At 40.8% G+C, this 21,430-nt stretch overlaps 1 protein-coding gene across 3 annotated transcripts in view; it reads right to left on the reverse strand.

Moving 5' to 3' along the window:
* Positions 1-21,430, reverse strand: part of SHTN1 (shootin 1) — a 115,723-nt gene that overhangs the window by 1,988 nt on the left and 92,305 nt on the right. The gene's annotated exons all lie outside the window — the stretch shown is intronic.

Raw genomic sequence — 21,430 nt, forward strand, 5'->3', positions numbered from 1 at the left:
CCAAACGCACCTACCTGCTGAATTCCACCTTTCCTCAGGAAGGAGAAGCTCGGGGACACACTGTGCATCCCTCCTTGCTGCCTGTAGCCCAGACCCCTGTCCTGCCCTAGTTTACCTGGAAGGAGCCAAGTTAACCCCCTTCGCTCCCTCGTGTCCCTGGGTACAGCTGGTTGCAGGGTTCCACGAAGGAGGTGGCATGGAGGGGGGAAATAAATCCCCCAGTCTCTGAAGGGACGGAGGGATGTGCCTGCTGCTGCTGTTACTAACTAGAAGGGAGCTAGCTGGTCAGACCAAGGAGGGGTGGGGGAGGAGCAGGGCGAGATGGCAGAGTCACAGAATAAGCTAAAATGCAAAGTCACTATAAACTTTTCTAAAAGGGAAAATCAGGTTTCCTGAGAAATTTCTTAATTGAATTTCAGAGGTGGTTTCTTTTTGCACAGAAGCCTCCTCTCTTCTGATGCAAGAAGGTACTGACTGCTTCTTGGGCTGAATGAGTGACCATTTTCCTGTGGAAACTGATACTCCTGAAACATTTCAGCTTACCGTGTGTTCGGCAATCAGGCTGTTGGCAGCCAGACCTCCCAGCACTGACCCTCTGAAGGTGCTGGGCTGCTGACTTGCTGCCTGAGGGGTAAAGGCAGCTGCAATGGACAGGACTGGGGCTTCTTCCTGGCAAACGCTAGGATCAGGCCTTTTTGTCCCAGAAAACTGACAGTTAACCAGGACCCAGCAAACCGCCACCCTACCTCTGTTCCAGTGGGTGTTGGGGAGCTGCTGGTCAGCATGTGCCCAGTGCTCTACTAGCCTCTCACCAGGAGTCAGTCAGTTTCCCCCAGTCGCTGACCTGTAAGCAGATCACATCTGCCAGTAGACACTCCCTCACCACCTAGCACTCTCCCTTGTTGGACTTACCATTTAATTAGTTGTTTCACAACTGTCTCTTCCAATATCATGTTCACATCCATGAGGCAGGGACTATTTAGCTTTGTTCATAAATCTATGCCCAACACCTAGCGCAGATGCGTTTGTGGAGTAAATGAATGTGCAAATACTAATAAATTGTGAAAGGCTCAGAATGAATGGGGAGAAACCAAGGTTTTGGTGTAAGTAAGCAGGTTTGGAGGGCCTCTCTTATACAATAAAAACAATGATGAACTACTGAAGGAAAGTGGCCTGCATGACCCAGTCAGAGGCACAAAAACCTCAAATTCCACGACCACACTGTTCTATCGCTTTCTGATTAGTATAAAATTTGTCCAAAAGCTTGAAAACTACTCCCTCGGCTATCAGGTTAAAATAACTATGTGACTTGGTCACCATCATAAATGACCAACACAGAAAACTAACTTCCTTAGAGGTGGTAAAAGCAAAAAGATAATGAGGAACCGGGGGGCAGAAGTTGTATTATGCTGTAGTGAGGACAGATTTCCTTTACTTCTGCCTGAGTACGGCAATGCTGTATGACTTGATAACACAGCACTGTCCCTCTACTTCGCTAAACTTCTCAAGATGGCTATTCCAAATGCTTTGGGAATCAGGATGGGATCCAGTTTCCCCAGTGGTACCTGTCTTGATTTTCTCTGACTCCGACAAATCTAAACGCCTATGATCAGAGAAACAGAACCTCTATGAGTGATAGAAAGGATCCCTCCTAGGGATTAGATCTGAGGCAATGGAGGATGCTATTTAGGCAGTCTACAGAAGCCTGCTGCCTCTGCATCTAACGCTGGGTCTGCAGTCAGTTCCTGGCAGCTGGGAGGGAAGATGGCGGTAAAGCAGCAGAAACCTAGGACAAACTAGAGCTCCGTCTGCCTTTCACAAGCAATCCTGATGACACTGATGACCTGCAAGATAAGCTACAGCCTCCCAAATGGCACTGCACATGCACCTGGCCCAGGATTTGAAGAAGCAGGAGGTTGGGGGGAGCTGCAGACACTGTGGGCCAGCCGCTGCCACGTGCCAGGTAGGTGAGTTAGCACATCCGCAAGATCGTGCATAAGCTGTAACAGAACCTACCCTACCTTCAGAGGGTTAAAAAAAAATTTTTTTTTAAAGACTGTCACTTCACTTCTGCCTTCTAAATCTCATGCAAATCTCTCTTGTGGCCAACCTGAAACTGGAACAAATGAGTAAAGGTATTTTAAGAAATGAAGCTGCAGCATAGACAGTGAAACCCCCAACAAAGTCTACAGGTTCAGTCTCCAGCCTGACTGCACCGTCTCGGATCTGAGCCCCTGTTCTGCAGCATAGCTGAGGTTACAGTGAAAGCCCCCAAAAGTCTACAGGCTAAGTCTCCAATCTGACTGCACCATCTTCCGTGTGGGCCCCTGTTTAGGAGCCAGCCAGTCCACTCTTAGCAGGCAAAGGAAGTATCTCATTGTAGGTGAGCAACTTCCATCAACCCATACTAACCTTCACCATTTCTGCAGACTGTCACGTATGTTTCCACGCCTGTGTGTACCTTCAAGTGAAGTGGAAGTAAACACATCCTAGAAAAAGCTTTATCAGCTGGGGGCTAAAGACTTCCAGAAAGTGCTCTCTGGGCTCCACAAGGGCAATAAATGGATGTTGACTAACTGAAAACTCAGAAACCTTGTATTATCAGGCTACAACTGTCTCAGTCCAAAGAACTTTTTGTCTGTCTTAAAGTTAGCTTCTCAACTGCAAATTAATCTATGATTAAGTCACTGGTAGGCTACAATTTGAGAGCCCCTTTGTTGATTATCACTGCACCAGGCAGTGGGCAATTTCTCTGAATCTGTGACTGGTTTCTCAAGGATAATGACCACTTCCTTAGCATCCTAACAGGAAGGCAGAAAGGGACTACGGCAGCCATCTAGTTTGACCTGTGCTTCTATGGAGGACAACGGAGGGCATGGAGAGAAGAGTCTGGCCTAAAACCACACAGCTCATCAGTGGAAGAAGTGGAATAAAGAGTTGGGAGCTCCTGTCCTCCCATCTTGTTTTCCACAGCACCAGGCTGTCTCAAAGGTAACCTCTCCTAGAAACATAAAAGTGATACAACAGGCTAATTCTGGCCTATTTACTGATTTCTTCCTGAATCCTTGTTTCCATATCATCTTCCAGATCTGTGAATATAAAGGCCATCCCTCCAAAAGCACCTCTCTTTTTTTTTCCCCCTCTGTGAGTTGTAGCTCCTCCTGATTTGACATCATTAAGTCCATTCCTGGCAACCCAGGGAGCTACAGAAGGTTCCTTCCAGAATGAGAAGCCCTTTTCCTAGGCCTCATTCTCTCTCCATTCCTGTCCTCTGGGAAGAGACAAAGAGCCCTAACAGTGATGTGCTCTTGCTCTGGCAGCCACAGCGACAAGTTCTAGAGGGTTAAATCTGAAGCACCTCCCCAAGGCAGAAATTCCAGAAATTCAAATGCAACAATTCAATAGGAATGGTAATATACTATTTTTCTGTTTCATTTTCTACTTTAATGAAACATCTAAGGACATAACCAGAAATAATTAAAAGTCAGCCTTTATAAAAGCAATAAGCAAAACAAAAGCTAAGAAAAAATATACTAATCTATGCCACTTTACAAAACCCAATGCCCAAGTACAACTTGGGTACCCTTTTAGAAAGCAGCCATTGCTCCCCAACTGCAGGAGGGCACAAATGTGGGTCCTGGGCAGGTGGGGCCGCCTACTGGTAAAAGACCTGACACCAAATCGTACTGGGACCAGAGGAATCAGAACACCTGCAAATGGCTATGCCAAAGCTGAACTTTATGAAGGGACTCAGCGATTTCTCAGACTATGTCACAAGAGATGAAAGCACAGCATTCTAATTTTTAAAAAGCACATCATTGTTTGCCTTCAATGAAATTCCTTTCAAAATCAACTTTCCACATTTCAATTATATTCAACAACATTCTAGCTAACATTTCAGCTGCAATTCAAATTAACTAATGCCCAAAAGAGCCCTAATCGAAGTGGTTCTGAGCTCAATTGAATACAATCAAAGCTCATGAAATGAAGGGGGAAATGCTTATTTCATGCAAATTCTGCATATCACTCAAGCTTAATTTTACTGATAATATAAAGGTGGGACATTTTGAACATTACAGTGAATGAAACTTTTAAGCAGTAAGAGTTATTTTATAAAATGCTACCTCTGAAAAGCTGATTGCCAAACAGTATAAAAATGGTTTGAGGCATAAATGCCAAGTTCATTTCTATTTCACTTCTGAGGTAACTATCTTTCAAATCGCAACAGCTGGACTATTTAACACAATCTGGTGAATCAAAGTATAGTTCTTCCCTGGTCTCCCAGTGGGACGTCTGCATTAGTCTGTGGCAGCCATCCAACAAATGACGCACAGCCAGACGGTCTGAACTCTGTTTCATTTACAATAAAAATGGATAAAACCACAATCATATTTACCCCCTTCGAGGACAGAAAACGGAAAGATTTAAATTTGTCTTTATAAAGTAGTTTCCCGGGAAAACTCCAAGGAGGAAGTTGGCTTCATATTTTCTCTAGAGTAGAAATAAGAAGTCTTACTTTTTTTTTTAAAGCCCTTTCCACAGTCACTACAGCAGTAAACAGTCGTGGCATTACAGCAGAGGTACTTCTTATTATTTCTTTTGGAAACACTATTTTTCAAGAGCTTTTAATTTACTTGTCCAAAACTTCACAAAATAAAGTTTCAAGCATAAGATGAAACCTTCTATATTATTACCAATTCTAATAGGCCTTTCAAATACAACGAAGGTAGAACAAAGCTCAACTCTTTTGGCTTTGTGTATTTTTTCTGAACTCCATTTTTGCTTGAAGAATGTATTAGTTTGTCACTTGGGTCTGCTTCTATTTGAAGGAAAAACAGATTTAATTTTTAATTATATATATATTAAAAAAAAAACAAAACATTGTTACACCACAGAACACTGTGCTTGAAAATCTGACATCAGCCTCTACTGTATGTAGGTGCTGCTTTTCCCTCGAGATTAACAAGAACTCATTTTTAGCCCAGGTAACAATGGCCGGGCAGAGATCTCTGTGTCCGCGCTTGGCAGTACCCTCTTTGGTCCGTTCAGTCACTGCAGCACAGACACCCAGGGCACAGCTTACTCCCAGATCGCAATGCCACGCTACCAAGCCTTGGACCAGTTTTTTTATTCCTCTAGTGTAAAAGGGACTGAGGATATTCACAGATCCCAAAATACACCGTCACATCATTCTCACTGGCATACGCAATGCTGAGAACGCATGCTGATTTTAGCTTGGCCAAAGATTCTCAGATGTGTGTGATACTTTTCTTAGGCGATCCTTTTTTTTTTTTTTTAATCATTTTGTAATTCTGCACATTAAGTTACGACGGAAAAGTCCATTCAGATCCCTGCTATGAAAAGCTGAGTGTTATTTACAAGAAATGTTTTCAGAGACATTAAGTCTTTTATAAAATTCACCATATATAACATTAGCTCCTTAAAAGAAAAAAAAGCTGCCATGATCGAAATACTTGCATTCGCATTCTAAGTTTTGAGAATACTTTAAAAAATATTTTAAGTTTTTCTTTCAATTTACTATATAAAAATTCTCTTTTAAGATGGTAAGTCACAAAAAATCCGTTTGCTACTTTTCCTGTAGTTATGACATTTCTACATCCTGTAGAAATGCATTTATCAGGTTTCAGAAGTCAGGTCACTCTATCAATAGATCTGAAATTGAATTTAAGTTTTAGTCAGCTATTTCTATTTGAATAAATAAAAAAAAAAACCTCTCTTCCGCTCCACTATATATAAATAAAAGGAAACATAAACACTGCAGAGACTATTGAAAAAATGGTTTTAAAAAAACCCTCCAAAGTACCAAAAACAACTTGGCCCTCTGTGCAGAAATGATTTATTTTATACAAAGTCTCTTAAAAATCATAGGTGCTTGTAACTGGAAGCAAATGTTAGAAGGCAATTCTTGGCAGAATTGAGAATTACTCAGCAGCATTTTAACAGTCATTTTAACACGAGGCGTAAAACGTCCTCAATCAATTAATCTGGAGGAGGTGCTGTCTGCACAGCCACTCGGGACACCAGGAAGGCAACACTGCCAGGCTCATCTTCTGGGCAGTCAACAGGACAATTCCTGGGGGGTGGGAGGTCTAAGTAAGGGGATCTCAACTTCCAGAACATCCAGTTGTTCTGCTAATTTTGTTGTTAAAACTTAATTGTCCATGTACAGGCCCACATGGAGAAACTCTGTAGTAGTGCTTTGCCAAACAGGGCTGTTTCCTGCAGTGTCAGTACATAATTCAGCAGTACTAAGATTACAGGTGAGCACAGAGCAAATCCCTTAATTGTGTAAGAGCATCAGATTAAGCAGTAATGTCCATGTAGTTCACTCTGTTAGCTAGTAGTCTCTTTTCAGAAACAAATGTTTATTAAGTACAGGGAAGGTGCCCTTCTTCCCCGTCCTGCTGGCCTCCTGGACACACCACACACTCATGTACACACACACACGCCCAAAAGAGAAAGAAAAAGGACGTGGTAAGGAAATGGTTGGGATGGAAATAACAGGAAGAAAAAGCACTCCTTTCCACCGAACTTTCCTACTCTCCACTTGAACAAAATGTTGACCCAAAATCTCTCTTAAGGAATGGCTATGTGGCCATGAAATTAATTTCCAGCCAAGATCAATATTTGAGAGAATAATTTCATGCCAAGTTTCCCTAAATGTAGTCAAGAATCTCAAATTTCTAACATATTTCAAAAGCTCCGATTCTCCACCTCCAATAAAAATAGCAGTCAGGACTTTCCAATTTCATTTTCCTACATTAGTTTCACATTGGAAATAATGATTAAAACTAAAAGATACCAGTTAGAAGTCAAATAATGATAAAAATCAATCTTACTTTTAGTTCAAAACCTGAAAAGCAATTAGATTTTTTTTTCTTTCACAGGAATGCTTTATTGGTCATACCAACCAAAAGACATCTAAAATTTATCTTTTATGAACTACACTTTGGTATTCAGATAATGGCCCAAACAAGATGAACTCTCACAAAAATAATTCTGTGTGGGGCCAAAAGTCGTATGTATTTAGAGACACCACAGATGTAGAAATTAAATGCAAATTAAAATAAAAAATGGTTTCACTAGAAATGAACATTCTTCTATTGAATATGAAGTCCTATAATTGCCACATGGGTTTTTGTTTTTTAAATTCTTCTAGGGCAGAATGTGACCTGTTTTGACTCCCCAAACAAAAAAGCAAGCTAGCTGTCTGTCTGGCAGTTAAAAAGGAATTTTAAAAGAGGTTAATTAAACTTACACTTTTTATGTGGGAGCTCTGGGGTGAAAAGAAGCACGATGGACTAGAGAAATGCAATTTGGAAGAGTCTCTGGTAATTCTGGCTTAATGAATTTTTTGAGAATGACCAAGATGAGGACAGGGCTGTGAAATCACGTAAAACACGGCAATGGAAGCTGAGTTCCCTTTCAAATGGGTTTCTCCTTTTCAAGCAAGGTATTATAGAAGTAATTAGATAAAATGAAAAAAATCATCTTTGAGGTTGACTACCCTGTTTTAGTTGTAACTGTTAGAATGATATTCACCTTCCTGAAATTAATCAATTAATAGAAAAAGTGAATATGAATGAACAAAACTCAATTCAAACAAGGAGAGACACTTCCAGATGAGTCTGTTTCAGAGATGAAAAGCCAGATGGCAACAACACAAGATACTCTTGGGCCTCTGCCTCACTGTGAAGCAGATGTATTTTAAGATCTGTTCACCTTCTCCACATTGCAGGCCCACTTGTTCTCCTTCTCTTTCCAACAGAGATGCCCTAAAACATGATGACCAATGAACAACTAAGCACAAATGCACAGGAGCTAACTTGGACCTCTCTCAAAAAGGTATAGCATAAAGTGGATATGATGATAAAATTTATTTGGGGCTTTAGGATGTATGTTTTTAAAAGAACTATATTCACAGACAGTGAATCATCTTTGTATTATCAAATCATATTATTTAGTAAAGCACCTTTCTAATCCAATGATTAGGGTCAGATATTTTCAAGGTATTTGACTCCTGGGCATAAACTACTCTTTAGTATATTTGAAATGTTCAATAAACTTAAAAATGTGCTAATGAAACTTATACTGTACCTTAGCCTGGTAGGCTAATTTCCACAGTTTATTTTGCAACATGGCCCAATGGACGTTTGACAACAAAAATACTAAAATAATTTCTTTACAATTATTCTTTAAGACTTTTTGCAAATTCTGATTGGCTCTCCTTTTCAGAACTCTTTGTTTTACTGGGCAACATTATCTTCCCTTGACAAGAATCTTTTTAATTCCTTAGGTTAGCCTTGGAAAGAGGACAAGAAAAGGAGAGATTACACTATCCATGAGAATGTACCTAGGGCCAAGAAAGCAGTTTACTGTAGAATCACTGCTTCCTATTACACTATCCGTGAGAATGTACGTAGGGCCAATGAGCAGTTTACTGTAGAATCACTGCTTCCTGTTACACTATCTGTGAGAATGTACGTAGGGCCAATGAGCAGTTTACTGTAGAATCACTGCTTCCTGTTACACTATCTGTGAGAATGTACGTAGGGCCAACGAGCAGTTTACTGTAGAATCACTGCTTCCTGTTACACTATCTGTGAGAATGTACCTAGGGCCAACGAGCAGTTTACTGTAGAATCACTGCTTCCTGTTACACTACCTGTGAGAATGTACCTAGGGCCAATGAGCAGTTTACTGTAGAATCACTGCTTCCTATTACACTATCTGTGAGAATGTACGTAGGGCCAATGAGCAGTTTACTGTAGAATCACTGCTTCCTGTTACACTATCTGTGAGAATGTACCTAGGGCCAATGAGCAGCTTACTGTAGAATCACTGCTTCCTGTTACACTATCTGTGAGAATGTACCTAGGGCCAATGAGCAGTTTACTGTAGAATCACTGCTTCCTATTACACTATCTGTGAGAATGTACCTAGGGCCAATGAGCAGTTTACTGTAGAATCACTGCTTCCTGTTACACTATCCGTGAGAATGTACATAGGGCCAAGGAAGCCATTTACTGTAGAATCACTGCTTCCTATTACACTATCTGTGAGAATGTACTAGGGCCAATGAGCAGTTTACTGTAGAATCACTGCTTCCTGTTACACTACCTGTGAGAATGTACCTAGGGCCAATGAGCAGTTTACTGTAGAATCACTGCTTCCTGTTACACTATCTGTGAGAATGTACGTAGGGCCAAGGAAGCCGTTTACTGTAGAATCACTGCTTCCTATTACACTATCTGTGAGAATGTACTAGGGCCAATGAGCAGTTTACTGTAGAATCACTGCTTCCTATTACACTATCTGTGAGAATGTACGTAGGGCCAAGGAAGCCGTTTACTGTAGAATCACTGCTTCCTATTACACTATCTGTGAGAATGTACTAGGGCCAAGGAAGCCGTTTACTGTAGAATCACTGCTTCCTATTACACTATCTGTGAGAATGTACTAGGGCCAATGAGCAGTTTACTGTAGAATCACTGCTTTCTGTTACACTATCTGTGAGAATGTACGTAGGGCCAAGGAAGCCGTTTACTGTAGAATCACTGCTTCCTATTACACTATCTGTGAGAATGTACTAGGGCCAAGGAAGCCGTTTACTGTAGAATCACTGCTTCCTATTACACTATCTGTGAGAATGTACTAGGGCCAATGAGCAGTTTACTGTAGAATCACTGCTTCCTATTACACTATCTGTGAAAATGTACGTAGGGCCAATGAGCAGTTTACTGTAGAATCACTGCTTCCTATTACACTATCTGTGAGAATGTACGTAGGGCCAACGAGCAGTTTACTGTAGAATCACTGCTTCCTGTTACACTACCTATGAGAATGTACCTAGGGCCAATGAGCAGTTTACTGTAGAATCACTGCTTCCTGTTACACTATCTGTGAGAATGTACGTAGGGCCAAGGAAGCCGTTTACTGTAGAATCACTGCTTCCTATTACACTATCTGTGAGAATGTACTAGGGCCAATGAGCAGTTTACTGTAGAATCACTGCTTTCTGTTACACTATCTGTGAGAATGTACGTAGGGCCAAGGAAGCCGTTTACTGTAGAATCACTGCTTCCTATTACACTATCTGTGAGAATGTACTAGGGCCAAGGAAGCCGTTTACTGTAGAATCACTGCTTCCTATTACACTATCTGTGAGAATGTACTAGGGCCAATGAGCAGTTTACTGTAGAATCACTGCTTCCTATTACACTATCTGTGAGAATGTACTAGGGCCAAGGAAGCCGTTTACTGTAGAATCACTGCTTCCTATTACACTATCTGTGAGAATGTACGTAGGGCCAATGAGCAGTTTACTGTAGAATCACTGCTTCCTATTACACTATCTGTGAGAATGTACATAGGGCCAACGAGCAGTTTACTGTAGAATCACTGCTTCCTGTTACACTACCTGTGAGAATGTACCTAGGGCCAATGAGCAGTTTACTGTAGAATCACTGCTTTCTGTTACACTATCTGTGAGAATGTACGTAGGGCCAAGGAAGCCGTTTACTGTAGAATCACTGCTTCCTATTACACTATCTGTGAGAATGTACGTAGGGCCAAGGAAGCCGTTTACTGTAGAATCACTGCTTCCTATTACACTATCTGTGAGAATGTACTAGGGCCAATGAGCAGTTTACTGTAGAATCACTGCTTCCTGTTACACTACCTGTGAGAATGTACCTAGGGCCAATGAGCAGTTTACTGTAGAATCACTGCTTCCTGTTACACTATCTGTGAGAATGTACGTAGGGCCAAGGAAGCCGTTTACTGTAGAATCACTGCTTCCTATTACACTATCTGTGAGAATGTACTAGGGCCAATGAGCAGTTTACTGTAGAATCACTGCTTCCTATTACACTATCTGTGAGAATGTACGTAGGGCCAAGGAAGCCGTTTACTGTAGAATCACTGCTTCCTATTACACTATCTGTGAGAATGTACTAGGGCCAAGGAAGCCGTTTACTGTAGAATCACTGCTTCCTATTACACTATCTGTGAGAATGTACGTAGGGCCAAGGAAGCCGTTTACTGTAGAATCACTGCTTCCTATTACACTATCTGTGAGAATGTACTAGGGCCAATGAGCAGTTTACTGTAGAATCACTGCTTCCTGTTACACTACCTGTGAGAATGTACCTAGGGCCAATGAGCAGTTTACTGTAGAATCACTGCTTCCTGTTACACTATCTGTGAGAATGTACGTAGGGCCAAGGAAGCCGTTTACTGTAGAATCACTGCTTCCTATTACACTATCTGTGAGAATGTACTAGGGCCAATGAGCAGTTTACTGTAGAATCACTGCTTTCTGTTACACTATCTGTGAGAATGTACGTAGGGCCAAGGAAGCCGTTTACTGTAGAATCACTGCTTCCTATTACACTATCTGTGAGAATGTACTAGGGCCAAGGAAGCCGTTTACTGTAGAATCACTGCTTCCTATTACACTATCTGTGAGAATGTACTAGGGCCAATGAGCAGTTTACTGTAGAATCACTGCTTCCTATTACACTATCTGTGAGAATGTACTAGGGCCAAGGAAGCCGTTTACTGTAGAATCACTGCTTCCTATTACACTATCTGTGAGAATGTACGTAGGGCCAATGAGCAGTTTACTGTAGAATCACTGCTTCCTATTACACTATCTGTGAGAATGTACGTAGGGCCAACGAGCAGTTTACTGTAGAATCACTGCTTCCTGTTACACTACCTGTGAGAATGTACCTAGGGCCAATGAGCAGTTTACTGTAGAATCACTGCTTTCTGTTACACTATCTGTGAGAATGTACGTAGGGCCAAGGAAGCCGTTTACTGTAGAATCACTGCTTCCTATTACACTATCTGTGAGAATGTACGTAGGGCCAAGGAAGCCGTTTACTGTAGAATCACTGCTTCCTATTACACTATCTGTGAGAATGTACTAGGGCCAATGAGCAGTTTACTGTAGAATCACTGCTTCCTGTTACACTACCTGTGAGAATGTACCTAGGGCCAATGAGCAGTTTACTGTAGAATCACTGCTTCCTGTTACACTATCTGTGAGAATGTACGTAGGGCCAAGGAAGCCGTTTACTGTAGAATCACTGCTTCCTATTACACTATCTGTGAGAATGTACTAGGGCCAATGAGCAGTTTACTGTAGAATCACTGCTTCCTATTACACTATCTGTGAGAATGTACGTAGGGCCAAGGAAGCCGTTTACTGTAGAATCACTGCTTCCTATTACACTATCTGTGAGAATGTACTAGGGCCAAGGAAGCCGTTTACTGTAGAATCACTGCTTCCTATTACACTATCTGTGAGAATGTACTAGGGCCAATGAGCAGTTTACTGTAGAATCACTGCTTTCTGTTACACTATCTGTAAGAATGTACGTAGGGCCAAGGAAGCCGTTTACTGTAGAATCACTGCTTCCTATTACACTATCTGTGAGAATGTACTAGGGCCAAGGAAGCCGTTTACTGTAGAATCACTGCTTCCTATTACACTATCTGTGAGAATGTACGTAGGGCCAAGGAAGCCGTTTACTGTAGAATCACTGCTTCCTATTACACTATCTGTGAGAATGTACTAGGGCCAATGAGCAGTTTACTGTAGAATCACTGCTTCCTGTTACACTATCTGTGAGAATGTACGTAGGGCCAAGGAAGCCGTTTACTGTAGAATCACTGCTTCCTATTACACTATCTGTGAGAATGTACTAGGGCCAATGAGCAGTTTACTGTAGAATCACTGCTTTCTGTTACACTATCTGTGAGAATGTACGTAGGGCCAAGGAAGCCGTTTACTGTAGAATCACTGCTTCCTATTACACTATCTGTGAGAATGTACTAGGGCCAAGGAAGCCGTTTACTGTAGAATCACTGCTTCCTATTACACTATCTGTGAGAATGTACTAGGGCCAATGAGCAGTTTACTGTAGAATCACTGCTTCCTATTACACTATCTGTGAGAATGTACTAGGGCCAAGGAAGCCGTTTACTGTAGAATCACTGCTTCCTATTACACTATCTGTGAGAATGTACGTAGGGCCAATGAGCAGTTTACTGTAGAATCACTGCTTCCTATTACACTATCTGTGAGAATGTACGTAGGGCCAACGAGCAGTTTACTGTAGAATCACTGCTTCCTGTTACACTACCTGTGAGAATGTACCTAGGGCCAATGAGCAGTTTACTGTAGAATCACTGCTTCCTGTTACACTATCTGTGAGAATGTACGTAGGGCCAAGGAAGCCGTTTACTGTAGAATCACTGCTTCCTATTACACTATCTGTGAGAATGTACTAGGGCCAATGAGCAGTTTACTGTAGAATCACTGCTTCCTGTTACACTACCTGTGAGAATGTACCTAGGGCCAATGAGCAGTTTACTGTAGAATCACTGCTTCCTGTTACACTATCTGTGAGAATGTACGTAGGGCCAAGGAAGCCGTTTACTGTAGAATCACTGCTTCCTATTACACTATCTGTGAGAATGTACTAGGGCCAATGAGCAGTTTACTGTAGAATCACTGCTTCCTATTACACTATCTGTGAGAATGTACGTAGGGCCAAGGAAGCCGTTTACTGTAGAATCACTGCTTCCTATTACACTATCTGTGAGAATGTACTAGGGCCAAGGAAGCCGTTTACTGTAGAATCACTGCTTCCTATTACACTATCTGTGAGAATGTACTAGGGCCAATGAGCAGTTTACTGTAGAATCACTGCTTTCTGTTACACTATCTGTAAGAATGTACGTAGGGCCAAGGAAGCCGTTTACTGTAGAATCACTGCTTCCTATTACACTATCTGTGAGAATGTACTAGGGCCAAGGAAGCCGTTTACTGTAGAATCACTGCTTCCTATTACACTATCTGTGAGAATGTACGTAGGGCCAAGGAAGCCGTTTACTGTAGAATCACTGCTTCCTATTACACTATCTGTGAGAATGTACTAGGGCCAAGGAAGCCGTTTACTGTAGAATCACTGCTTCCTATTACACTATCTGTGAGAATGTACTAGGGCCAATGAGCAGTTTACTGTAGAATCACTGCTTCCTGTTACACTATCTGTGAGAATGTACTAGGGCCAAGGAAGCCGTTTACTGTAGAATCACTGCTTCCTATTACACTATCTGTGAGAATGTACTAGGGCCAATGAGCAGTTTACTGTAGAATCACTGCTTTCTGTTACACTATCTGTGAGAATGTACGTAGGGCCAAGGAAGCCGTTTACTGTAGAATCACTGCTTCCTATTACACTATCTGTGAGAATGTACTAGGGCCAATGAGCAGTTTACTGTAGAATCACTGCTTCCTGTTACACTATCTGTGAGAATGTACGTAGGGCCAAGGAAGCCGTTTACTGTAGAATCACTGCTTCCTATTACACTATCTGTGAGAATGTACTAGGGCCAATGAGCAGTTTACTGTAGAATCACTGCTTCCTATTACACTATCTGTGAGAATGTACTAGGGCCAAGGAAGCCGTTTACTGTAGAATCACTGCTTCCTATTACACTATCTGTGAGAATGTACTAGGGCCAATGAGCAGTTTACTGTAGAATCACTGCTTCCTATTACACTATCTGTGAGAATGTACGTAGGGCCAATGAGCAGTTTACTGTAGAATCACTGCTTCCTGTTACACTATCTGTAAGAATGTACCTAGGGCCAATGAGCAGTTTACTGTAGAATCATTGCTTCCTATTACACTATCTGTGAGAATGTACGTAGGGCCAATGAGCAGTTTACTGTAGAATCACTGCTTCCTGTTACACTATCTGTGAGAATGTACCTAGGGCCAATGAGCAGTTTACTGTAGAATCACTGCTTCCTATTACACTATCTGTGAGAATGTACTAGGGCCAATGAGCAGTTTACTGTAGAATCACTGCTTCCTATTACACTATCTGTGAGAATGTACGTAGGGCCAACGAGCAGTTTACTGTAGAATCACTGCTTCCTGTTACACTACCTGTGAGAATGTACCTAGGGCCAATGAGCAGTTTACTGTAGAATCACTGCTTCCTGTTACACTATCTGTGAGAATGTACGTAGGGCCAAGGAAGCCGTTTACTGTAGAATCACTGCTTCCTATTACACTATCTGTGAGAATGTACTAGGGCCAATGAGCAGTTTACTGTAGAATCACTGCTTCCTGTTACACTACCTGTGAGAATGTACCTAGGGCCAATGAGCAGTTTACTGTAGAATCACTGCTTCCTGTTACACTATCTGTGAGAATGTACGTAGGGCCAAGGAAGCCGTTTACTGTAGAATCACTGCTTCCTATTACACTATCTGTGAGAATGTACTAGGGCCAATGAGCAGTTTACTGTAGAATCACTGCTTCCTATTACACTATCTGTGAGAATGTACGTAGGGCCAAGGAAGCCGTTTACTGTAGAATCACTGCTTCCTATTACACTATCTGTGAGAATGTACTAGGGCCAAGGAAGCCGTTTACTGTAGAATCACTGCTTCCTATTACACTATCTGTGAGAATGTACTAGGGCCAATGAGCAGTTTACTGTAGAATCACTGCTTTCTGTTACACTATCTGTAAGAATGTACGTAGGGCCAAGGAAGCCGTTTACTGTAGAATCACTGCTTCCTATTACACTATCTGTGAGAATGTACTAGGGCCAAGGAAGCCGTTTACTGTAGAATCACTGCTTCCTATTACACTATCTGTGAGAATGTACGTAGGGCCAAGGAAGCCGTTTACTGTAGAATCACTGCTTCCTATTACACTATCTGTGAGAATGTACTAGGGCCAATGAGCAGTTTACTGTAGAATCACTGCTTCCTATTACACTATCTGTGAGAATGTACGTAGGGCCAAGGAAGCCGTTTACTGTAGAATCACTGCTTCCTATTACACTATCTGTGAGAATGTACTAGGGCCAAGGAAGCCGTTTACTGTAGAATCACTGCTTCCTATTACACTATCTGTGAGAATGTACTAGGGCCAATGAGCAGTTTACTGTAGAATCACTGCTTCCTGTTACACTATCTGTGAGAATGTACGTAGGGCCAAGGAAGCCGTTTACTGTAGAATCACTGCTTCCTATTACACTATCTGTGAGAATGTACTAGGGCCAATGAGCAGTTTACTGTAGAATCACTGCTTCCTATTACACTATCTGTGAGAATGTACTAGGGCCAAGGAAGCCGTTTACTGTAGAATCACTGCTTCCTATTACACTATCTGTGAGAATGTACTAGGGCCAATGAGCAGTTTACTGTAGAATCACTGCTTCCTATTACACTGTCTGTGAGAATGTACGTAGGGCCAATGAGCAGTTTACTGTAGAATCACTGCTTCCTGTTACACTATCTATAAGAATGTACCTAGGGCCAATGAGCAGTTTACTGTAGAATCATTGCTTCCTATTACACTATCTGTGAGAATGTACGTAGGGCCAATGAGCAGTTTACTGTAGAATCACTGCTTCCTGTTACACTATCTGTGAGAATGTACCTAGGGCCAATGAGCAGTTTACTGTAGAATCACTGCTTCCTATTACACTATCTGTGAGAATGTACTAGGGCCAATGAGCAGTTTACTGTAGAATCACTGCTTCCTATTACACTATCTCTGAGAATGTACTAGGGCCAATGAGCAGTTTACTGTAGAATCACTGCTTCCTATTACACTATCTCTGAGAATGTACTAGGGCCAATGAGCAGTTTACTGTAGAATCACTGCTTCCTGTTACACTATCTGTAAGAATGTACCTAGGGCCAATGAGCAGTTTACTGTAGAATCACTGCTTCCTGTTACACTATCTGTGAGAATGTACCTAGGGCCAATGAGCAGTTTCTGTAGAATCACTGCTTCCTAAAAAAGTAATTTATGGTCATTCTCTTCTTTTCCTTTCATTAAAGCTCTTAAGAAATGAAATGCAGTGTGCTATGGTTCAAAAAGCACAGGCTTTGGAGACACAACTTAAAAGGCTCAAAAACAACCTGACCCAGCTATCAATTAGAGTATAATTTTGGGCAAGTTGTTTACCTCACTGACATTCAGTTTTCTCATCTGTAAATTAGGGGTAATGCTCAATCTATAGATTTGGGATAATTAAAATAGTACATTAAAGTACATAGTACCTGGCTTAATAAATGTTAGTGAAACAGTCAGAACAATAAAACATTACAGAAGCAAATTCCAAAATCTCAAACTGGAAACTAGTTCAACACCTACTACTTCCACCTACAATCAACATGTATATCCCGCCTACTACAACCGCAGCACACTTCCCCTTGGATGGATATTTTATTACGAATACATACTGATGAACAGTAATAGAAGATAGTACCTAAAAACACACACACAAAAAATGGAATGTTGTATGCTTTTCCCTCCAAAATGTTTTTCCAATTTATTGCACCTGTATCAATCAAGAATACCATCAGGCTTATGCATTCAGTTGAAAACAGAGTTAGCGTGTTTCAGGTACCTCAAACTGGATTAAAATGGAAGCTAAGTTCATCCACGTAGAAATATATTTTCTTTATTGTTCAATTTATGTTTCTGATTCTGAGATAATTAACTTCTACTTATTTATTAATCAGTGCCCCAGAACGTATCAATGTGGGACCAGTGGATCAGTCAACTTAACTAGAATAAAAGGAAAAGGGCTCGACGTGAACTCGCTTCAGCTCGACTACATTGCATGGCGGAAGCAGGGCAAATATTTATGTCACATTAAAAAATACTACATTGGGGGCAGCGCCAGCCCCATATGCCAGAGGTGACGGGTTCAAACCCAGCCCCAGCGAAAAACTGCAAAAAAAAAAAAAAAAAACTACATCTTCAGTGGTGGCAAACTGATGGCAAAAGTGATGGCAACATATTTTCCAAAGTCCCTTGGAAAATATGTTGAACAAATAGTGATGATTAAAGCGATCATCTTTTGATCAAAGCGAGCACTGACACCAATTCTCTTAAAGGACCAGCACATGGTTTTGAAGCCATCTTTACTTCTCATTCACTTTCTCTGTCCCAAAATAAACAAATAAAAATAAAAGACTGCCCAATTTATTTCGTCTTTTGATCAGGTTATTTCTAACACAAATAGGTCTAAAAGACTGTGAAGCTGCAGAGACCGGGTTGAAATGAGTATGCTGACCCCCAAAAGTACTGCTCTGAAGGCATATTTTAAAAATTAATTATTTTAGATTTTTTAGTTTCTGTGTCTTTCTTTTTTTTTGTAGAGACAGAGTTTCACTTTATTGCCCTCGGTAGAGTGCCATGGCGTCACACAGTTCATAGCAACCTCCAACTCCTGGACTTAGGCGATTCTCCTGCCTCAGCCTCCCAAGTAGCTGGGACTACAGGCGCCCACCACAACGCCCAGCTATTTTTTTGTTGCAGTTTGGCTGGGGCTGGGTTTGAACCCGCCACCCTCTGTATATGGGGCCGGCGCCCTGCTCACTGAGCCACAGGCGCCGCCCTGGTTTCTGTGTCTTTCTATAAAACTACACTGAAAAACACGATGTAGGTAGAATACATGCACTTACATCTTGTTCCTTATCTTAACTGTGAACATCTTTACGAAGAGACAACATTTGTTGGGAATTATCAGTGTCCTAGAGCTGAAAGGAACTTGAGAGCCTGCTCTACTTGCCTCAATTTTAGACCTGTCCAAGGTCATCTGGCCCAGGTGAACCAGTATCTTAGCTTTTGCCCTTGATTATCCATTATCCCAGCATTATAATTTTAACATAAGATTAAAAAGGAATTTATTGAAATACTTCTCATGTATTACCTAATTTACGTGACAGCCCTGTAAAGCAGGTGTTACTATCTCAATTTACACATGAGGAAAATGAGTCATAGATTAAATAACTTGCCCAAGGCCAACTTTAGTCTGTCTGATAAAGAACTTAAGCCCTGGAAATAACTTGCCATGCAGGGCATATTTGAGAAGGCACTGATTTTAGGCTTTCTTGTGTGATTATAGCTCACTTTGTAACTCACTGTAACTTCCTGCCTCAGCCTCCTGAGTAGCTAGGACTAAACATCAGTACGACCATGCCCAGATAATTTAAAAATTTTTTTGTAGATGGGATCTTGCTATGTTATCCAGGCTGGTCTCAAACTCCTAGGCTCGAGTGATCTTCCTACCTCAGCCCCACAAGTTCTGGGATTATAAGTATGAGCCACAATGCCTGGCCTGCAGGTTCTTATTGATGCAAATGTAAATCATTCTTATCTCTCTGACCCTGTGCAACACTTGATTAGCCTATTTCCAGGTACTATAGCTGCTTGAAAATAGTAACTGTTTCTTAGAAAAGTTCTGGAATTTTCCCCTTTTTTATACTAACCATCCCACCCATTGAATCAATGAGTAATACTATATTTTATTATCGGATTACTCTAGATCAATAGAGCACAAAAAAGCAAAAATCAGATTTATACTGTTCATGTGCATGGCCAGCTCTTTACACCACCTGGCAAAAAAGGGAAATTATGAGTATAGTTCCTACCTGAATTATAACCAATCAGAATTAATAAAATTCAAATTCACTATGAGGTTTAAGATATTATGACTAGCTAGTATATACTTATTAGAAATAATTAACAGGACACAAATGTTTTTAAGGCTATTATTAAAATGAAAATAGAATAAATTAACTTTCCCCAAGCCTTGATTATCTTTTCCTTTCTTCTTTTTTTCTTGCTTTGCTTATGCCAGTGACAAGAATGTCAATTTTAACTAATCCTTATAATTAAGTGTTTCTTGCTTTTTCACAGTTTCCTGAGAAATAAATCGGTATCTATCTGACTTTACAATTTACAAGCCAGGAGGAGTTACTTAATTATTTGGAATAGACACACACGCTGATTTTAAGTATTAAAATATTTTTTCTAGGGATAGCTTGATGTTATTTAATTTTCTGCTTAAATGACGATCTTACATGGAAAAACCTTTGCATTGAAAACCTTTCTTAACAGACTAGCAAACTTTCCTGTCCATCTAAGGCCTCCAATCAAGTAGCACAACTGAATCTTTTTTCTTCGACTAAATATTCTATTGTCTCTGATAACTCTGTCTAGAGTAGGTATAAAGGTGAAGGTACACAAGAATGAGCTGAATGTAAACGACTTGTGACATTTAAAAAATGTTTTAAAAACCAAATAATCCAACCAAAACAACCAACCAACAAAAACCTCTAACATCTAGCTTGTGTATATATGTGACTGTTACATAATGGGAGAATTCTGGTTAATTGAGCGTTCTAATTAACTACGGGAGGAAGCCATGAAGCTACTGGGGGACACTAGCATCTGAGGCACACGGTCGGCAGAAGCCAAGGGTCCTAAGGTGGGACGGTACGGGGAAAGCAAGATCAAAGTGAAGGGAAGAAGGGAGATAGAGGCTGCGGGGTGTGGTGTGGTGGGACCAATAATGTATACATTAGAGGCTACTGTGATGGGCATCCTCCTTTGACCTTGATTCTTGTCAAGAGCCAGTAGTGCTGTTCCGCTGAAACACAGTGGTAGTGTCACCCACAGACCAAAATAAAGGTTTGACTACTACAGTGCAAAGACAGTTTTAAAAAGCAAAGGAAACATTTCACTGTTAAATTGCTGACCTGACTTCAAAGTGCTTTGAGGTAAGACAATGTGATTGCCTCTACCTTATGATTAGTATAACAGAGTGAACTAATTAGTCAAAGCCAGACAGAAACAGCCCTGAAAATAACTCTTCGTGCTCCTGGCAGCTAGTCTAAGAAGTTTAAAGCTTACTTACATGTAGCTACATTAAGTTAAACTTCTTTTAGTCATTAAAAGGTTTAAATATAAACGAATGAAGTGTTCCTGTCTGGGAAGCGAATAATGACCCTGTACACACACAAAATTCTCAGATTCATTTGGATAGTCTAATTGTACTTAAGAAACAGATTTCGCAGAAAGGGGCTCTTATTTGCTAAGTGACTGTCAATATGAAAATACATGGCATTAGTTATGTCAAGAACTGAATAATCAAGCATTAGGTTACAAAATTTGAAAGTTAATACAGCAGCACACCGTATCTGTATTAGTGCTTTAAGGAGATAAATTAAATTGAAATGTGTCTCTTAAGTAGTCATTGAATAAGCAAGATGAGAAATAAATTGAGCTTCACATCGGCCTTTATGGCATCTAACAACTGTGTCTGTCAACACACGGATCCTTTTCACTGTCAATTCAACACACATTTTGCAGACCTTGGGCCTGCAATTATTTCATTTCCTTTCTTGGGAATGTAATTTCCACTTACTTTTAGAGAATAAAAGGCAGACAAAGGGAGGAAGGAGTTGCAGTATTTTCTGATTAAGACTATCTCTGTAAAATGGTAAAGGAAAAAAAAAATCTATACACACACACTGAAGCATTTATCAGTGAGACTAACTTGTCTC

This window comes from Nycticebus coucang, chromosome 3 (genome assembly GCF_027406575.1).
Source record: "Nycticebus coucang isolate mNycCou1 chromosome 3, mNycCou1.pri, whole genome shotgun sequence".
Taxonomy (NCBI): domain Eukaryota; kingdom Metazoa; phylum Chordata; class Mammalia; order Primates; family Lorisidae; genus Nycticebus; species Nycticebus coucang.